Source organism: Macaca nemestrina, chromosome X (assembly GCF_043159975.1).
Source record: "Macaca nemestrina isolate mMacNem1 chromosome X, mMacNem.hap1, whole genome shotgun sequence".
Classification (NCBI taxonomy): Eukaryota; Metazoa; Chordata; class Mammalia; order Primates; family Cercopithecidae; genus Macaca; species Macaca nemestrina.
In genome coordinates this window covers 73898670-73919083 of record NC_092145.1, presented here as the reverse complement: position 1 = coordinate 73919083, position 20414 = coordinate 73898670, and the positions used below count along the sequence as shown (strand labels likewise).

Sequence of the window (20414 nt, the reverse complement as noted above, 5' to 3'; positions counted from 1 at the left end):
GATGGGCTCATTTCCTTGGTTTGCTATTTATTGCCTTTAACCTAGATAGCAAAGATTTTGTGTCTTACTAAAATAATTCTCTGTGCTTTATGTGGATTTGATAAATTTTTATAAGACATACTATTTTATTTTAACTGTTTTTAAGTGTACAATAGGAAGTCACATTTTTTAACCATATAATTTTTGGAGATAACCATTCCCTCAAGCATTTATTCTTTGTGTTACAAACAATCCATTTACACCCTCTATTTTGAAATGTACAAGTACGTTGTTACTGACTATATTGTGCTTGCTTTGGCAGCATGTATACTAAGATTGGAATGCTACAGAGAGAATTAGTGTGGTCCCTGTGGAAAGATGACAATTAACAATTCGTGAATTGTTAAATATTTGTAACTTAAAATCTTTTTAAAAAGTTATTATAGGCCGGGCGTGGTGGCTCAAGCCTGTAATCCCAGCACTTTGGGAGGCCGAGACGGGCGGATCACGAGGTCAGGAGATCGAGACCGTCCTGGCTAACACGATGAAACCCCGTCTCTACTAAAAAATACGAAAAAAAACCCAAAAACAAACAAACAAACAAACAAACAAAAAAACACTAGCCGGGTGAGGTGGCGGGCGCCTGTAGTCCCAGCTACTCGGGAGGCCAAGGCAGGAGAATGGCGGGAACCCGGGAGGCGGAGCTTGCAGTGAGCTGAGATCCGGCCACAGCACTCCAGCCTGGGCGACAGAGTGAGACTCCCTCTCAAAAGAATAATAATAACAAAAAAATGTTATTATAGACTATAGTTACCCTGTTGTGCTATCAAATGGTAGGTCTTATTTATTCTAACTATTTTTTTGTACCCATTAACCATCCCCACCTTCCCATAGCTCCCAACTACCTTTCCCAGTCTCTGATAACCATCCTTGTACTATGTTTATGAGCTTAATTGTTTTGATTTTTCGATACCACAAATAAGTGAGAACATGCGATGTTTATCTTTTTGTGTCTGGATTACGTCACTTAACATAATGATCTCCAGTTCTATTCATGTTGTTGCAAATGACAGAATCTCATTCTTTGTTATGGCTGAATAGTGCTCCATTGTGTGCTTTATGTTGACTTTATAACATCTTTGTTTATTTTTCTCTTACAGAAAGTGCTAAGTTTCCTTATAATCATGTCTATTTTTATTTTTAAAATTGGTATTGTCACTTTCAAATAGGGAGACAAATATTATCCCTCAGGCATCCATGATCCTATCTTAAGTGCTCAAATTTCAAGAACACTTTTGATTTTTGCTTTCACAAAGTTGAATCCTTAGATGTAAAATAAACTAAAATAAAATGTGGGGATATGTTTTACATCTAAAACTACCTAACATTTTCAAGAAGGTAAACTCACAAAGGATCTGTTTCTTTCTTTGTAAAAATAGAAGGGCTAGAAATAATAAAATTTATTTAGTATATTACTGTTAATGAGTTGTATGGGACTAATTATCAGATAAAAATGTTCAGCTCTCTCTAGGTTAAATTTGTATGAATAAAATTTATTAATATAAATATTTTGGAAATCGTGTGCTTAATTAGAAATCCCTGAAGATTTGTAAATACTTCCACTTTTCACAATAGATTTTAATCTCAGGGAAAACTTTGAAATAGTACTTCAAGGTTATGTTGAGTTTTCCTATGTTTATGAGTCCTGAAGGTACTTTGTCTGATGTTAGGCAACAGTATAGAGTATTATTTAAAATGTTTATTTCATCTCAATCTTACTTATTTAATGTGAACCTAGGATCTTCTAGGCCAGTGGTTCTCAACTGGGGGGTTCACATCACTTACCTATGGAATTTAGGTCCTATTCTCTACTTGATGTTTTACTGGATTTCTTTACTTAATATTTTATATATATTATTAGTATATTCATATTATGTTTTATATTTTATGATATATTATGAATCAGGATTACATTATATCAATTTTTTTTTCTCTGGAATAAATGTTTATCCATTTTTATTTATCAAATATAATATTCATTATATTCTTTGAAAATAGACTTAAGCATTATCTTTGTGGACATTTTGTTTAAAACTTTTTGGTTGACTTTATTATCTCATTTTGCATACCACAGAAACAACTATATTTCCCTGTCAGTTACATTATTCATTATAATCTTTCATCACATCTCTCACTCTTGAAAACTGTCAGTAACAAATTAGCCACAGTGACTTTAAGTCACTGTTACTTACAGATAATTTTTGTTTTACTCTGATGCTTTCCTGAAAATTCTGCAATCAGCTACAGTTCAGAATTCTTGTCTTCAACCAAGTAGTATCTCAGAGCCCTGTGGAAAAGGACTGCACCAGACACTTCAAAGTGTTGACACTTCAAAGAATACTCTGGGGTACTTCTGATGACATCCTTTCAAAAATTTAAAACTATATCAGTGTGTTGAGTCAAGATTTTCAGAACTCTTTGGTTGTGAAGCAGATGGGTTCATGAGACTGCTAATCCAAGAAGCAGAGAAACAGGAATTAATTAAATGGAACTGAATAAACTAATGAAGGATGATTGCAAATCATTAGAAAAGCACTGCAAGGAAGTGGGAGAGAATGCTTAATGGATAAATATAAAAGCAGAGTTCTGTTTTAGGGACTGTGAGAAACAGGAGTTTGTGGTAGCACTGATTTTAATGCTCATATAAGTTTCTCTAGTGTCTCTGAGGGCAGGACTAAGGGATAGGAATAGTTGAATTGATCATAATCTTTTTCTAGATTAGGTTTTGATCAGGGTAGCCTCAGAAGAAAGATAAGGAGGAAAAGAAGTTGAAGTAGCTAATGAGAGAGTGGTTGACTTCATGTACTATGAAGTCTAGTTTCATATATTTCCCACCTCCACATCCACCTCTGATTGTTTTGAATCAAATCTTAGAATTATATATCACCTGTAAATAGTTATTTATTTCTAAAAGATAAGAACTATATTTAACATATTTGTTAAAATTATGTTAAATATACCAAAATGCCATACAATTATCACACTTAAAAATTCATCACTCCTTGAAATAGGAACGCTTCTACACTGTTGGTGGGAGTGTAAACTAGTTCAACCATTGTGGAAGACAGTGTGGCGATTCCTCAAGGATCTAGAACTAGAAGTACCATATGACCCAGCCATCCCATTACTGGGTATATACCCAAAGGATTATAAATCATCCTACTATAAAGACACATGCACACATATGTTTATTGCAGCACCATTCACAATAGCAAAGACTTGGAACCAACCCAAATGTTCATCAATGATAGACTGGATTAAGAAAATGTGGCACATATATACCATGGAATACTATGCAGCCATAAAAAAGGATGAGTTCATGTCCTTTGTAGTGACATGGATGAAGCTAGAAACCATCATCCTGAGCAAAGTATTGCAGGAAGAGAAAACCAAACACTGCATGTTCTCACTCACAGGTGGGAATTGAACAATGAGAACACTTGGACACAGGGCGGGGAACATCACACACCGGGGCCTGTCATTGGATGGGGGAATGGAGGAGGGATAGCATTACAAGGAATACCTAAGGTAAATGACGAGTTGACGGTTGCAGCGAACCAACATGGCACGTGTATACATATGTGACAAACCTGCACGTTGTGCACATGCACCCTAGAACTTAAAGTATAATAAAAAACTCATCACTCCTTAAAATTACCAAATATCCAAAGTTGAATTTCCAGTTATATCATAAATATTATAATATTCTTTTAGCAGCTGTTTGTTTGAATCAGGATCCAAATAAGGTACCAACATTAGGACTGGTTGGTAAGCTCTTGTCTGTTTTAATTTGTAAATTTCTTCTCCATTTTTCTCTTTTGTAATGTATTTATTGAAGAAACTAGGTAATTTGTCTTATAAAATTTTCCAAGGTCTGAATTTTGATGATTGCATCTCAGAGGTACCATTTACATTTCACTGCCCCCTGCATTGCCCCAAAATAGGTAGTTGGATCCAAAGGCCTGATCAGATTCATGTATGACTTTTTTCAGGAGGGGTAGGAATACTTCATTAGATGGTGTTGTATTCTTCCATCAGGGGCCTATTATATGTGGGGCTGTTTCTTTTTGAGATGTTTGTAGCAGTTGATGTAAAATGTGTAGATGCATTAATTAATTTGGGTTGCAAAATGGTAATATCCTAATTGTAACATTCCTTCTTAATTTATTATCTGGACTGCTTCTATAAAGGGAAACTTCACCTGATCAACTATTTAGTTACCATAAGATACATATTATATTCAGGAGAGGCAAGGCAAGTGTTGAGTTTTTTCCTTTACCAAGTTTCAAAATGGTGTTTTTCACTAGCAGCTTCCAATGGTGACCAGTTTATTTACTTAAACCTTCATTATGTTTAGAATGATTGATATGTTTCAGTCCCTGCAGTTATTATCTTTACGGGTGATCAAATTGTTCCTCTTTGACCTGTAGTAGTCTGTTCAAGTTGACTCCTGAGTTTTTTGACCTGGCCCCCAGTAGTCTAATAATAGCTTCTTTATTTCTGATATGACAAGGTGTTCTAGGCTCATCTTGTACATTTTCTGCCCCAAACCTTGAATTTCAGCAAGTAACGCTGCTTCATTTTAGAGGGAATGGTTTTTTCAAGACCACAATCAGGGTACTAGGAGTGCTCTTTGTTTCTGGGATGATCATTATTTTTAGGTATTTTCAGTTGACAGAGTTAAGAACTTATTTAAAAGATAAAATACTTTATGAGTTCATAATGACACTTAAAATTCAAATCCCAGAACACAAGTTTTAAATTAACCTCTTTGATCTTACATCTGTGTCTGTTTTCTCCAATGTTGTGCATCTCAATTCTCAGTCACCAGGAATGATATAAATAAGCACTGTGTGAATTTCTTTGTCTGTGACTGCATTGTTCGTTTCTCTAGTCCCTTTATAAAGGGAGGTTATTCTTCCCATTGTTAAAAGCACTTTTATATGTTAGACACGTTAACTTTTTGTTGAAAACTGTTTTTCCAATTTTGCCATTATTTCTTCTTTGCTTATGGAGCATCTTTTGTCATGCAAATTAAAGATATATAATAAAATTTATCTATCTTTTCTCTTTTTGCTTTTAGATTTCAAGTCATAGTTAGGAAAGTTTTTCCTATTCCTAAGTTATAATGCAATTTACCCAAATATCTTTTCGTATATGTATGTTTTCATTTTTTACACTGAAATATTTTTATCTATGTAAAGTTTGCCTTATTGTATGGTTTGAGGAATAGATACAATGTTTTCTTTCCCCCATGTGGCTTTTTAGTTATTCTTATGCCAATTATTAAGAGGTTTGTATTTTCTTTACTGACTTAAACTGCAGCCTGAATCGAAAGCTGTAGGTGCCCTGTCTATACCCTTTTACCCTTATCACTTCAGTGCATGTCTACAGGACTTCCAATTACCATCAGCTTCCTTTCTTTACCTGAGGTGTTTTCTCTTGCTACCAGAACCTGCTTTGCACATACATGGTGGGCTAGAACACTAGCACACCAGTAAAGCAGCCTATAACTAATGACTAATAAAAGTTGATTACAAAATAAGCCTTAGGAGGGATAACCATGAGGCATGTGTTCTGCCCAGAATAACTAGCAGAAGTAAGCTCTAAATACACAAAGAGATAACTTGCTTGATGATAAACCCTTTATTGGCTACCTTTTTTGTTTGTTTGTTTCAATTCCCCACTCTCTTATTGGTATTTCCTAGGATCACTACACAAATAAACTGTACTCTAAATCCCCATTTCAGGAGCTCCTTCTGAGGAAACCCAAACTAAGACACCTACTTTATCATATACTATATTTGCATATTGTAATCAAATTTTATACTATTTTCCATTAGTCTGTATGTTTATTCATGCACCAATACCATATTGTTTTAGTTATAGAGGCTTTGTAATGAATGTTAAAATCAGGCACTAACAGCTTCTCCTTGCTCTTTTGTCTCAGGGTTTCTCTAGTTATGCTTCAATTGTTTGTTTTTTTCTGTGAACTTTGTTTACTTTCTCTAGCTTCAGGAAAAAAAGAACTAACAGCATTAGATTGAGAATGCATTAAATTAATGATTTTCAAGTAATTGAATTATTATGATTTTCTTTCTTCCTAACCGTATTAGTCAGCTTGGGCTGCTATAACAAAATACCAGACACTGAGTGGCTTAAACAACAGACATGTATTTCTCACAGTTCTGGAGACTGGGAAGTCTAAAATCAAAGTGGCCGCTGATTCAGTTACTAGTGAGGGCCATCTTCCTGATCTGCAGGAACTGCCTTCTCTGTCTGTTCTCATTTGGTGTAGGGAGTTTCCTCTTCTTATAAAGCTGCTGCTCATTCCATCATGAGGGCTCTACCATTATGATCCTATGGTACTCTAATTACTTCCCAAAGACCCCATCTCTAAAAACCATTACATTTGGGATTTGGACTTTGACTATGAATTTTGGGGGAAGACAATTTAGTCCATAGCATTCTGCCCCTAGTCTTCCAAAATTTACATTTATGTCTTTCTCACATGCAAAATGCATTCATTCCATCCTAACAATCCCAGAAGTCTTAACTCATTCCTGTATCAGCTCTAAAGTCCAAAGTCTCATCTAAATATCACCTAAATCAGTTATGGGTAAAATTTAAGGTACAAGGGATTCTGAGGCATAATTTCCCTCTAGCTGTGAGCCTGCAAAACTAAACAATTTATGTGCTTTCAAAATGAGTAGTGAGGCAGGCATGGGATAGACATTCCCATTTCAAAGGGAGATGTGGGAAGAAAGAAAGGCATGTTGGGTTCCAAGCAAGCCCAAAATTTAACAGTGTAAGTTCTATTAGATCTTAAGGCTTGAGAGTAATCCTCCCTGGTTGAATGTTTTGCCTTCCAGACTCACCAGGGCTGTAGTCCTGCTTACCAGGCTCTGCTCAGTAGAGGTCATGCTCCCAAGGTTCTGGGTTACCACAACCCCAAGGCTCCACAAGGTGGTCCTGACCCCAGATTTATCTCGGTTGTCAAACTTACTTGAACAAAATTACGCAAAGTAGTTACATGATTTAAAAAGAGTTCCTTTGTTTTAGTTTATTTCCCCTTTGTAATTTCTAATTTTGTGTATTTGAGCTTTCTCTCTTTCATATTTGATTTGATTAACTGTGTCATGTGCTAGCATATTTTGTGACTTTCTAAAAAGAATTACATTTAGGATTTATTTATTATTTCTACCATTTTAATTCTAACTCATTGATTTCTGCTTTACATTAGTTAAGTTTTTCCATTTCCTCTTAGTTTAGTTTGTTGTTGTTTTCTAGCTTTCCTTTTAACTTTTATTTCCGATTTAGTGGTACATGTACGTTTGTTATATAGGTAAATTGTATATTCCGGGGGTTTGATGTACAAATTATTGCATCACTCAGGTAATCAGCAGAGTACCTGATAAGTAGTTTTTCAATCATCTCTCCTCTCACTCTCCACCCTCAAGTAGGCCCATGTCTGTTGTTGCCTTCTTTATGTAAATATGTACTGAATGTTAAGCTCCCCCTAGTAAGTGAGAACATGAAGTATTTTGTTTTCTGTTTCTGCATTAGTTCACTTAGGATAATGGACTCCAGCTCCATCCATGTTGCTGTAACAGAAATGATCTCATCTTTTTTATGGCTGCATAGTATTCCATAATGTATGTGTACCACATTTTCTTCATCTAGTCTACCACTGATGGACACTTAGGCTGATTCCATGTCTTTGCTATTGCGAATAGTGCTGCAATGAACATAAGCGTACATTTGTCTTTGTGGTAGGACAATTTATATTCCTTTGTGTATATACCCAATAATTGAATTGTGGGGTTTAATAATAATTATGTTTTAAGTTCTTTGAGAAATCGCCAAACTGCTTTCCACAGTAGCTGAACTCATTTACATTTCCACCAGAAGTGTATAAGCTTTTGGAATCTGAGTGCTCCTGTGTTTGGTGTGTATATATTTAGGCTAGTTAGGTCTTCTTGTTATGTAATGTCTTTCTTTGTATTCTTTGATCTTTGCTGATTTAAAGTCCGTTTTGTCTCAAATTAGAATAGCAACCCCTGCTTTTTTCTGTTTTCCATTTTCTTGTTGGATTTTTCTTCATCCCTTTACTTTGAGCCTATGGGTGTCATTGCATGTATGATGGGTCTCTTGAAGACACCATACTGTTGGTTCTTGCTTCTTTATCCAACTTGCTACTCTGTGCCTTTCATTTGGGACTTTTAGATCATTTACATTCAAAGTTAGCATAGATATATGTGAATTGATCCTGCCAGTCTATTTTTAGCTGGTTATTATGCATACTTGTTTGTGTGACTGCCTTATAGTTTCAATGAACTATGTACTTAAGTATATTTTTGTAGTGGCTAGAAACAGCCTTTCTTTTCTGTATTTAGCACTTCCTTCGGGACCTCTTGTAAAGTATGTCTGGTGGTAACAAATTTCCTTAATATTTGTTTGCCTAGAAATGATTTTGTTTCTCCTTCACTTATAAATCTTAGTTTGGTGGATATAAGATCCTTGATTGAAAGTTGTTTTCTTTAAGAATACAGAATACAAGATTCTAATCTCTTCTGGTTTATAGTGTTTCTACTGAAAAGTCTGCTGTTAGCGTGAGAAGTTTCCTTTGTAGTAGGCGTTCCCCTTCTTTCTAGCTGCCTTTAACAGTTTTTCTTTCATTTTGTCCTTAGAGAATCTGTTTACTGTTACTATGTGTCTTGGGAATGGTCTTCTTATGTAGTATTTCACAGGAATCTCTGCATTTCCTGAATTTAAGTGTTGTCCTCTCTAATGAGGTTGGAGAAGATTTCATGAACGATATCCTGAAATATGTTTTTCAAGTTGCTTGCTTTCTCTCCCCCTCTTTCAGGGACACCAATGAGTCATAGAAATGGTCATGTTACACAGTCTCATATTTCTCAGAGGTTTTATACATTCTTCTTTATTTTTCTTTATTTTTGTCTAAGTTATTTCAGAAAGCAGGTCTTTGAACTCTGAGATACTTTCCTTGCATTTGCTGATTCTGCTATTAATACTTGTGATTGTATTCTGAAATTCTTGAAGTGAGTTTTTAAGCTCTATGGGATGAGTTTGGTTCATTCTTAAAACAACCATTTTGCCTTTTATCTGCTATATTATTTTACTGTATTCCTTAGAATTATTGGTTTGGGTTTTGACTTTATCCTGAATCTTGATAATCTTTGTTTCTATTTATATTCTTACTATTATTTGTGTCATTTCAGCTTGGTTAAGAACCATCGTTGGGTTACTAGTGCAGTTATTTGGATTTAAGAAGACACTCTGGCTTCTTGAATTGCCAGTGTTCTCACACTAGTACTTTCTCATTTTTGTGGGCTAATGTTCCTTCAGTCTTTGAAGTTGCTGTGCTTTTTTTTTTTTTTTTTTTTTTTTTTTTTTTTTTTTTTTTAATCTTGTTTGGTGTCCTTGGACGTTTGATTGTGGTATAAGATATGTTTAGTCAACTGGCTTCATTCATGCAAGATTTTAGGGAACGAAGGCTCAGCTCAGAACTCCTGGACTGTGTGCTCTAACTCTGGAGGCCTGGTATTGGGATACCAGCTTTGTTCTCTGGCTCTTCAGGTTAGTGGCCTGCTGCACTGGCGGGGCCAAGGTGTTCCTGGACTGCTGGTTACAATGCTCTCATGGGTGGTATCAACCAAAATGCTTAATTGGGCAGTGCCAGTGGGATCTGTGCTCATATGCATGTGCCAGCAAGGGCAATGTGGTAGGGTGCATGCTTGTCATCTGTGCTGGTGGGTACGGTGGTGCTGGCCTCCATGTGGGCATTCACAGTGATGGCAGTGGTGGTTCAACACGTGGTGGGTAGGGGCCCTAGCATAGTGCATGTGTTCACCCTGGTGATGGTGTCATCTTGGTGTAAGGAGCTAGTGGGTTCAGGTTTGGTGCTCTCCATGCACTCATTCATGCTGGTGGCAGTGGTGGTACAGGGTGGGGTGAAGGGCCCCTGGATTCCGTGTGCAGATTCATACTAGTAGCAGTGTCAGTGTGGGGGTGAGGCACTGATGGTCATGGGGTTGGAGCTCTCCAGTAGTCAGGCACACTCTGCCAGCACAGGAGCTATAATGCAGGCCCTCAGGAGGCGCCCAGGCTGGGTATCCGAGGCTGCACTGCAAGCAACCTTGCTCAGGCTGGGGCCTTAAGAGAGGCCAGCAGTCAGGGTTGTGCACAGGTTGGACCTACCACATCTCATGTACAAGATTTTCCTGCTTTGTTCAAGCCCAACAGTTCCCCTGATGCTAAAGTCTCTGAGGGGAACAAGACTAGTTTTAGGGGATGGGCGTCCCTAGCCATGCTCCACTACGGATGCTCCCACACCAAGACCCTTGGATTCTACATCAGCTGGAGTTCTGCCCCTACCACCTCCTTAAGTGAATCTTCCTGCCAGCTCTAGTGTCTGTGGGGGTTGTGGGATCTCCGGCTGTCAAGATTCTAGATATCCGTGGGGAGAATCTGTCATTTCTTGCCTGCTCAACTCACCCCTTCCCCAGGAGTCACTGAGGGCCAGGAATGAGTCCTGATGTGTTCTAGCCCCATGCAGGATTTCTAGCTTCTTCCCCCTTTAGACCAACACCTGTGTCTTTCTTTCATCCACTTTTAATGCCTTCCCTCCAAAGGTCTGCTTAGGATGTGCCAGTCTTTCTGTTGTTCTTCCAGATGTTTCTCCTGGTTGTATCTAGTCAGCTACCTTGTGTCTCTTTTCTATCTTTTTGAAATGTGTTTAATTAATTTATTTTTAATTTTTATTGATGTTGGTGTTTTTATATAGGTATTTAATATTATAAAATTTCATCTGATATCTGGTTAGCCATATAACGTAAGGTTTGATATTTCATGTTTTCTTTATTATTATTTTTAATACGTCATTTTACTTTCTATTTCCCACTTGACTAAAAGGTTGTTCAGCACTAGGTTTTGTCTTAATTTTCTAGGTAGAAAAACCATTTTTTGGTGGTGGGAGGACTGTTAATTTCTTGTTTTATTGCATTATAGTAAAAAAATGCAGTTTGTATAATATTTATTCTTAGACATTTATTGAGATTTTCTTTGGGGCTAAAATATGGGTAGTTTTGTGAATGACTCATGGTCATTTAAAAAGAAAGTAGTTTTTATGAGTGTGGTTTATGAGTTGAAGTTATATTACATATATTTTATTGGTTATCCTGTTTAGTTCTGTATTGTTACTATATTTTCCACTTGATTTGTACTGAACAGAATGAGGTGTGTTAAAGTCCTCTATTATTAATTCTTATTTCTGTTACTTCCTGTATCCCTTATAGTTTCTGTTTTATTAAATTGTTGCTCTTATTGTGTATACAAATAATAATAGTAGTAACAATAAAGATAACTATCATAACATTGTGAATTTTAGTTAGATTTTAAAGCATCCTTGCTCTTTTTGAGGCTTTTCGTTCTGAATTAGGTATCAAAATTGTGAGTCTTGCTTTGTTGTTATTTTATTTCTATTTACCTGATATTATTCTATGTGTCCTTATTTGTTGTTTTCTGCCTTTCCCTCTCTATCCTTTCCTTGTGGTGTTCCAGTTTGGTGTATATAGATTGAAATAATCCTACAGCTCACTGATACTCTGTTCATTTTTAAAGGTTTTTTTCTCTATGTTTTATTTTTATAGTTTCTATAGCTGTGTAATTAAGGTTTTACTGGGTTTCCCTCCCTGCACTTCAGCTTGGAAACACTGAAGGCTGTATGCTGTATTCGTCAAAACTCCTAGAACTCTATACCATAAACAAATAACTCTTTTGTATATAAATTTTAGGGGAAATTATAGGACTCATCTTATTTGTTTTCCTTCTCTGAGGAATCATGGTCTTTTGTTGCCTGATGCCTCAAATCTTGGAAACTATTGTTTAATACACTCTGATTATCGATTTAGTGTTTCATGTAGGAGAGTAAATCTCCTTTCTGTTACTTCATCTTGGCCCACAATGGAAATTCTCTATGTACATTTCAAAATCAACTTGATGGTATCTGCAAAACCATGCTGGAATTTTGATCAATTGCATTGACTCTAAAGATCAGTTTGGGAAAATTGACATCTTACCACCAGTATTGAGTCTCCCAATGTATAAACTTCTTAAAGCTATCCTTTTATTTATATCTTCTTAGATTTCTTTCAAGTCTTTTGTAGTTTTCAACATATATATATATATATATAAAAAATACAACATGCATGCGTGTGTGTATATATATGTTTGTGTATACGTATGCACACACACACATTCTGCACACATGTTTAAAAGGTTTATTCCCAAGTAGTTCATTTTTTGGATAATTTTCTATTGTACTGTGCTTAAGAAAAGAAACTGGATTTAGAAGGCTAAATTCTGTATGATTGTTTTTATTTGATATTTTGGAAAGGCCAACTATAGTGATGGAGAACAGATCTGACAAGGGCTAAGGGTGGATGGAGAATTTGACCATAAAAAAGTAACACAGGGAAAAGTTTTGGTAGGTTATTTAACTGTTCAGTACCTTGGCTGTGGTGGTGGTTCCATGATTCTCTGCATTTGTCACAGCTCGTAGAAAAATATACCAAAAAGAAAAAAAGTCTATGTCAATTTAAAAAAAAAAAAAAAAACCTCTCTGGTGTCTCTGGTGAACATTTGTTTCAGCAGACCATCAATACAGTTAGGTTCATACTGTAAGTTCTGTCTCACACATTTTGGAAAGTGGTGTCAACATTCAGTTTAGTAATAAAAGCTTTTGCTTATGCCAATTTGGGTTTCTATCACATTTGTGCAGCTTTGAAATAACCCCAGACTTTTTGCAGGTTTATAAACAGTATTAGAAGATCCTCCCTTCAGCTCTCTCCCCTCCCACTCTCTTCAGACTGAAGGATTTTCTTTTCCTGGTTCTCTGGCCAGAAAGACATTATTTCTCTCAGAGTTTTAGCTTCCTGAGATGCTGTTGGGCTGTTCTGCAAATGGGGCTCCCCACATGAGTCAAAGTTACAAGATAAAAGCAAAAAAAAAAAAAAAAAAAAAAGAAAAGAAAAAGGAATGACTCCCTATGTATGGATTATTTATTCACTTTGACACTTCCCAGTCTGCCTGCTTTTGTTTACTTTCCAGGGTCTTCATAGAGTTGCTTTTTGTTGTTGTTTCAAATTGTTTACTTATAGTCAGCAGGTGAAACAGGATGTATTGGGCTTATGTTTAAAAATTCTTCTTTGTGACTCCTTTCATGTGAATGTAGGATTTTATTTGCCATCTCCTATATATGACACTTTCTCTTAAATATTTCTTGTCCCTTTTTTACTCAGAAGTTGTTTACTTAGCTTCTGACTTTCTCTTTAAAAACTAGAGTTCTTCAATGAGAACACATGGACACAGGGAAGGGAACATCACACACCACGGCCTGTTGGGGGTGGGGGCTAGAGGAGGGATAGCATTGGGAGAAATACCTAATGTAGATGATGGATTGAAGGGTGCAGCAAACCACATGGCATGTGTATACCTGTGTAACAAACCTACATGTTCTGCACATGTATCCCAGAACTCAAGGTATAATAAAAAAAGGAAAAAAAACAAAACAAAAATAAACTGGAGTTCTTCTAATGCTTATAGATTTAATGTTTTTTTTATAGTATTAAGAACCCTCTGACTTTTCAAAGCCTGTAGTTATTTGAAACAGTATGCAGAAAATTACATAGGTCATAAAGCACTGACTTTTATATAAGGCAAGAATGTATTAAGAATTATGTTATTTGATATAAGAATCAGTGATGTATTCACTACGATTTTCCTAAAGTTAAACTGTGCATCTAAGCCACATAAGTGCTTAGTAAGTTATGATGGCAATGAAATAAATATTTAAGATTATTTTTACCCTGAAAACACAGTGATTTCTAATTTTCATTGAAAACTTAAAAATCGGTAAGGTAAAAATCTTCCTCCTCTTTACCTTCTATTTCTCAATATCACTTATGTGTTTCTTCTAATTTTGAATTGATTTTTGAAATACTTTTGATTAATTTATAATTCCTTTCTGAGTTTTATTGTCTCCTTTTTCTGAGTTCTCTGTCTTATTTGTATTTTATATTTTCCATAATTTCCTAAATGTATTTTAGCTTATCTTGAAATATTAGATTATAATTTTAATCTATTTTGTGGGAATGCCTTTCTGATATACTTTTTTTCTGTCAGTTCTTATTCTGTTTTTCATATTCACTCTTTATTTCTCTCTATCTTGTATGAGATTCAACCACAATACTTTTCTGTTGCTTGTTTTAACATGCCATTGTTTTTTGAGCTTTCGATAGGAAGGGTGGGTAACAAGAGCTTTTCTAGCTTCATAGCTGTAGAGTTCCTTCTGTTGTTTTCACAAAATTATTTTCAAAAATGGCCCTTTCTTTGAAGCTTCTGCTTCATTAGCCCCAATTTAGTTTAGACTTTCTCTCTTTTGTTCAATTTGGAGATTCTTCTGTCTTTGGAATATCTCCTGGTCAATTTTGGGGATTTTACTCAATGTGGGCCTTGTCCTGGATGGGAGATTCAGATGATTACTTTCAAGAATTGTTAGGGCGCAGACTGTTTCAACTCCTTTAACCTTTTTATGGATCACTTAACTCACCTGAAAATTGGAAGCATTCCCAGTCTCAGCTGCTCTTCTCAAATTAGTTTACTAAAATTTCCAGTGAGTAACCGTTTGCTGCTTTGGGGCTTTCTGGTTCTCATACGTGTTAGCTGCTGTGTCACTTCCTGCTATGGTTTGGACATTTGACCCTCCGAACCTCATGTGGAGATTTGATTCCCAATATTGGAGGTAAGACCGAATGGGAGTGTTTGGGTCATGAAGGCAAATCCCACCTAAATAGATTAAAGGACCTCAGGGTTGAAGGGAAACGAGATGAGTCAGTTTTTGCCCTATTAATTTCTTTGAGAGCTGGTTGTTAAAAAGTGCCTGGCATCCTCCCTCCCTTCTCTTGCTCTCACTTCCCACCACGTGATCTCTACACACCTGCTCCTCTTTGCCTTCCACCACGAGTGGAAGCAGCCTGAGGCTCTCATCAGATGCCAGGACCATATTTCTTGTACAATCTGCAAAATCATGAGCCAAATAAACTTATTTTCATTATAAATTACTCAGTTTTAGGTCTTCCTTTATATCAACACAAACAGACTATTAGTTCCTGGGAGAGCTGATTTTTAAAAAGAACCTGATCACTCCCTCCTGTCTCTCTCACTTCTGTTAAAAGAAAACTTCAGACAAGTTAAAATTAATGGAGTTTAATTGAGTGAAGAAAAGAAACAATCACAAATCAGGCAGCCTCCAGAATCACAGCAGATTCAGAGAGATTCCAGGGTGTCTCGTGGTCAGAACAAATTTATAGACAAAAAAGTAAAGTGATGTATAGAAATCAGAAGTGAGGTACAGAAATAGTGAGATTGGTTACAGCTCGGCATTTGCCCTACTTGAACGCAGTTTAAACACTCAGCAGTCTATGAGTGATTGAAGCATGGCCACTGGGATTGGCCAACACTCAGCTATTATAACAGATCCATACTGTTAGTTAAGTTTTCAATTTTGTCTGCTTATAAGCTGGGTTACGGTTCATCCACGAGCACTCAAATATAGAAGTATGGAGCCCTTCTCAGGCCATATTTAGTTCCCTTTAACAATTCCCTGCTTTTGGTCAATTTATACAGATTGACCAAAAGTTTAGGCATTGACGCCACTCTCTGCCACCATCATAAAGACTCATTTGGTCTCAGTGCGGAATTCACTAGTCTTCTTTAGTTTCAGTTTGGAGTCTCACAAGTCTTCTTTCGTGTTAATATGAAATTCACAAGTTGCAGCTTTGTACCAGCTAAATGATTCTTTATGTTCTTGCTGATCCAGTTGGAGTGAGACCATCCAACTCTCAATGGATGGCTGTATACAAAACATTTCAGACTTGAGAGGATACAGCGTGACGGGGTACTATCATTATGACTATCAAGAGGATACTATCAAAATGCCAAGGCGTACTCCTTAATAAGAGTTCTTATGAAACAAACCTAACCAAATTAGCCAAGTTAAGGTTCAGACAATATAGGCAATTTATCAGTATTGGGGTCTAATTTGTCAGAGTCTTTGTTTGGCGTATGATAGTGATTAAGGACCATAGTTCGCTGTAAAGTAGCTTGACTTAAAGAGGTACTCATTTTCATTGTTACCCTGGTAATACAAGTTGTAATAACTTGGAAACCTACTAGAAAAAATACAAAGATCAGAAACCCTTGGAAAACACATGCTTGCCATCCACCACTTAGGATGCCTGCAAACCAACTGTTGGTTGCTCCTATAAACACATCATGGGTTCCTTTCTCTGGAGAGATTTTTTTAAATGTATTTGGTGGCCAGTGTCTAAGGAAACAGCAGTATCAGCCACCATTTTAATTAACCTTTCTGTAGTAACAAAATCAGGGGAGAGATAAGTACAACATTCAGTTTGGTTTAACACCAAACATAGGCCTCCAGCTTGAGCAAAAAGAAGATCTAAAGCTGCATGATGTTTCATTAAGTGTTTTTGTTGAATATGTATGTTGTCATCTACCTTTCTGAGAGTAACTTCTACCCATCTGAAATCCTGGGAGGTTTAATGGTTACAAAAATCCAAGATTTTCCCCAATTTACAAATTAGCTTTAAATTCTACACAACTGGTACCCCACTACCACCAAGAGTAACCCCCAGGAACCCCACTGGAATCTTTCCTCAGTAGAAACTAGCTTATCCTTGTCTATTTCAAGACTAGTGCTAATTTCAGTTATTGATTGTTTTGGCCTCTTATTATAAGGGCTACCATGAGAATTTTCAGGGGAAAATATTCAAAAGGCAGGAGCAACCCAGGCCAAATAACATGAACCAAATCAATGAGGAGGCAGAATAGAATATGCAGATTCTCCAGATACCCAATATAGACCCTCAGGGGTTGGAAAATAGGGTCATCTAGTTGCATTTGAGCAGGAATCATTCAGGTATGTTCGACCATAAATCTGCATAGTTCCTAAACAATACTTAGTGGGAAATTTACTTTCTATTGCCCTTTATAGCAGGTTCTAAGAGTGTATAACCACATCTAGTAAAAAGAGACCCAACTGGATTTAATCCGGTTACATTATACAGGCAATCACTTGTACCAACATAAATAATTCCCAAATCTTGAGTGCATGATGCCTGGAAGCACAATATATCTTTTGCAGACATCACTTGTATTGTTTTTTTTTATATTTGGTAATGATCAAGTTATCAATTGAAAAAGTTAAAGTATCGTTTTTAGTGAGTGTAGGAAAGCAAGTAGCAGTGATGTTTAGAATATCAAGAATAAATTTCCATTGTTCCCTTGGAGTTTCAGGGTGATTCTCATTGGGAATGCAGAGGGGCCTTTGCACCAGGGGAATCATTTCCTGATTTTCTGGCATTAGCCCACAAACCCAACAATTACTCTGGTTTTGTGCTAGAGCATAAGCTTGAGCTAAAGCCATCCACTGATTATGATCCCATGGATTTTCCTATAGGGAAAAGGAAAGGATTAGGGCAAAAAATGAGGAAAACAGAAAAACACATAAGGCTTTCATGATGGTAGAGAAGTGTTGATCTGTGATCTTGATCTTGGGAAAGCTGTCTACAATTAGGATGCTGTCTGCTTCTTGGGAGAGATTTTCCTGGTCAGTTTTACCTTAAAGTCTTCAACAGATGTGCAGTTCCAGGAGTCTGAAGGGGCCCTTTTGAGTTGTGAGATGTGGACTCAAGGCTCAAGGCCCTGAAGCTTCACTGCAGTATGGGTGGTGAGAAGAACCTGGTATGGTCCCTTCCAACCAGGATCAAGAGTAGTCTTCCTCTGATGTCATTTCCAGAAGACCCAGTCTCCTAGTTCCAGACCATGGAATGTTTACCTCAGTTGGTGGATCTCAAAAAGCTTCCTTTACCTGGCAGAAGTATACTTTGGCATAATATATTAAAGTTTTGCTGTATTTAGTCATATCAGAGTTTAAGAGAGCACAAGAAGCATGAGGTGCTATTATCGGGGACATAGGCCTTCCAGTGACTATTTCATGAGGGGTCAATTTATGTTTTCTAATGGGAGTGGATATTATTGCCATTAAAGCCAAATGTAGTACCTTTGTCCAGGGCAACCCAATTGATTAAGTTAACTTTGCCAATTTCAGTTTTATATGCCATTTGTTCTTTCAACCTTTCCTGAAGACTGAGAGCAATAGGGATAATGGTAATGCCACTGTGTCAGTAACATCTTATTTAACTGCTTTATAACTTGCCCAGTAAAATGAGTCCCTCTATCATTGGAGATTTTGAGAAGGATCCCCCATAAAGGAAAAATATTTTCAAAATTATTAATTTTGTAGTTGCAGTCACAGCATCAGCTTTCCTACATGGGAAGGCCTCTATCCAACCAGAAAACATGAAAACTATTACAAGAACATACTGATACCCCATTGAGGGTGGCAACTGAATGAAGTCCATCTGTAAATGCTCAAGTGGTCCATTAAGTGGTGGAAATATACAACCAAAGTTTTGATTGTTTTTCCAGGATTATGAGTTTGACAAGTCAAACATAGAGTGTAAACCATTTTGGCAATTTTAGAACAGTCACTCCATCAGTTTTTTTCATAATTTGGATCATTTTGTCTGTTTCATGATGAGTTGTGGAGTGCAGAGCTTTCAATGATGGAAGCTTCAAAGACTCAGGAGGGACCAGGCAGCTGTCCGGGCCTTCTGTGAGTCTTCGCGTCACATTAAATTGACATTCTTTTAGATACCAACTTTGTTTTTCCAAATCATGTGCATTGCACTGTTTATTAAATAGGTCATCATAAGGAACTTGGCTGGGGTTAATCTTATGGAATTTATTCAGATCGCATATTTTGACAGTTTCAGCACTAGCTGATTTAGCACAAAAATATGCTAAAGCATTTCCCTGATATTTAGGTTCAGTTCTACACGTATGAGCTTCAATCTTAATAACAGCAATCTGCAATGGTAACAGGATAGCAGAAAGGAGCTTATTTACTTAGAGTCCATTTTTGATGGGGGTCCCACTAGTGGTAAGAAACCCTCGTAGTTTCCGTATCATGCCAAAATAATGTACTACTCCTAAAGCGTATCTACTATCTGTATAAATATTTAATGACTTGTCGTTAGCTATATGGCATGCTCTGGTAAGGGCAAAAAGCTCTGCAGGTTGTGCTGACTTAAACTGAGGAAGAGTTTTCTTCTCTGTTAACTCATTTTGAGTGGTAACAGCATATCCTGCCTGATATTTTCCTTCTGAGCTTTTGGCATAAGACCCATCAACCAAAAGTATTAATTCAGGATCATCCAGTGGAGTATATTGCAAATCAACATGAGGGGCCACTATTTCTGACACTACACTTAACACAATTATGGTCTTCACCATCATTGGGCAGAGGTAACAGAGTAGCAGGATGAAGTAGATTACGGTGTTTTAGATGAAGATTAAGAGATAGGAGAAGTAATTCATAAGATGTTAGTCTACTTGCTGAAAAATGCTGGGTTCAGTTGGAATTTAATAGACTTTCCCCAGGATGAGGAACTCGCAAATTAAGTTCATTTTCTAAAACCAGATCTCACGAAGCTTCTACCAGGTTGGCCACTGCTGCTACTGCTTTTAAACAATTAGGATATGCCTTAGTGACTGGGCCTAATTGCAGGCTACAGTATGCAATAGGTTTATGTTTACCACCATGTTCTTGAGCAAGGACTCCTAATGCCTGATTGTTACACTCATGAACAAACAAGGTGAAAGGTTTAGTGTAATTTGGAAGTCCTAAAGCTGGGGGCTGTTGTAAGGCCAAATTTATTAGGCTGAAAGCCTGCTCATGACCATCTTTCTGAGGTAAAGTCTCTGGTATAGGATTTTCAGTGAGCTCATACAATGGTGAAGCTATCAAGGAAAAATTTAGAACCCAGGATCTGCAATATCCTGCAAGTCCAAGAAAGCCTCTTAATTGTCTTTTGGTTGTAGGTCGAGGAAAACTTTGAATAGTTTTTATCCTCTCAGGTGAGAGATAATTCTCTTCAGCAGTAAAGTCATGTCCCAAATAGTGGACTTTTTCTTTAAAAAACTGAAGTTTGTGGGGTGGTCCCAGCAACATGTCTAAATAGGAACAGCTCCGGTCTGCAGCTCCCAGTGAGATTGACCCAGAAGATGGGTGATTTCTTCATTTCCAACTGAGGTACCTGGTTCATTCCTTCATTGGGATGGTTGGACAGTGGGTGCAGCCCACGGAGGGCAAGCTGAAGCAGGCCAGGGCGTCACCTCACTGGGAAAGTGAAAGGAGTCTGGGGATTTCC

General features: G+C 36.9%; 1 non-coding gene across 1 annotated transcript; it reads left to right on the top strand.

Annotated features, from left to right (window-relative positions):
- The first annotated feature begins 285 nt into the window (after positions 1-285).
- On the top strand, positions 286-394 carry LOC112423632 (U6 spliceosomal RNA). Its single transcript, XR_003014110.1, has one exon. It is a non-coding gene; the product is annotated as a U6 spliceosomal RNA (small nuclear RNA).
- Positions 395-20414: the final 20020 nt, after the last annotated feature.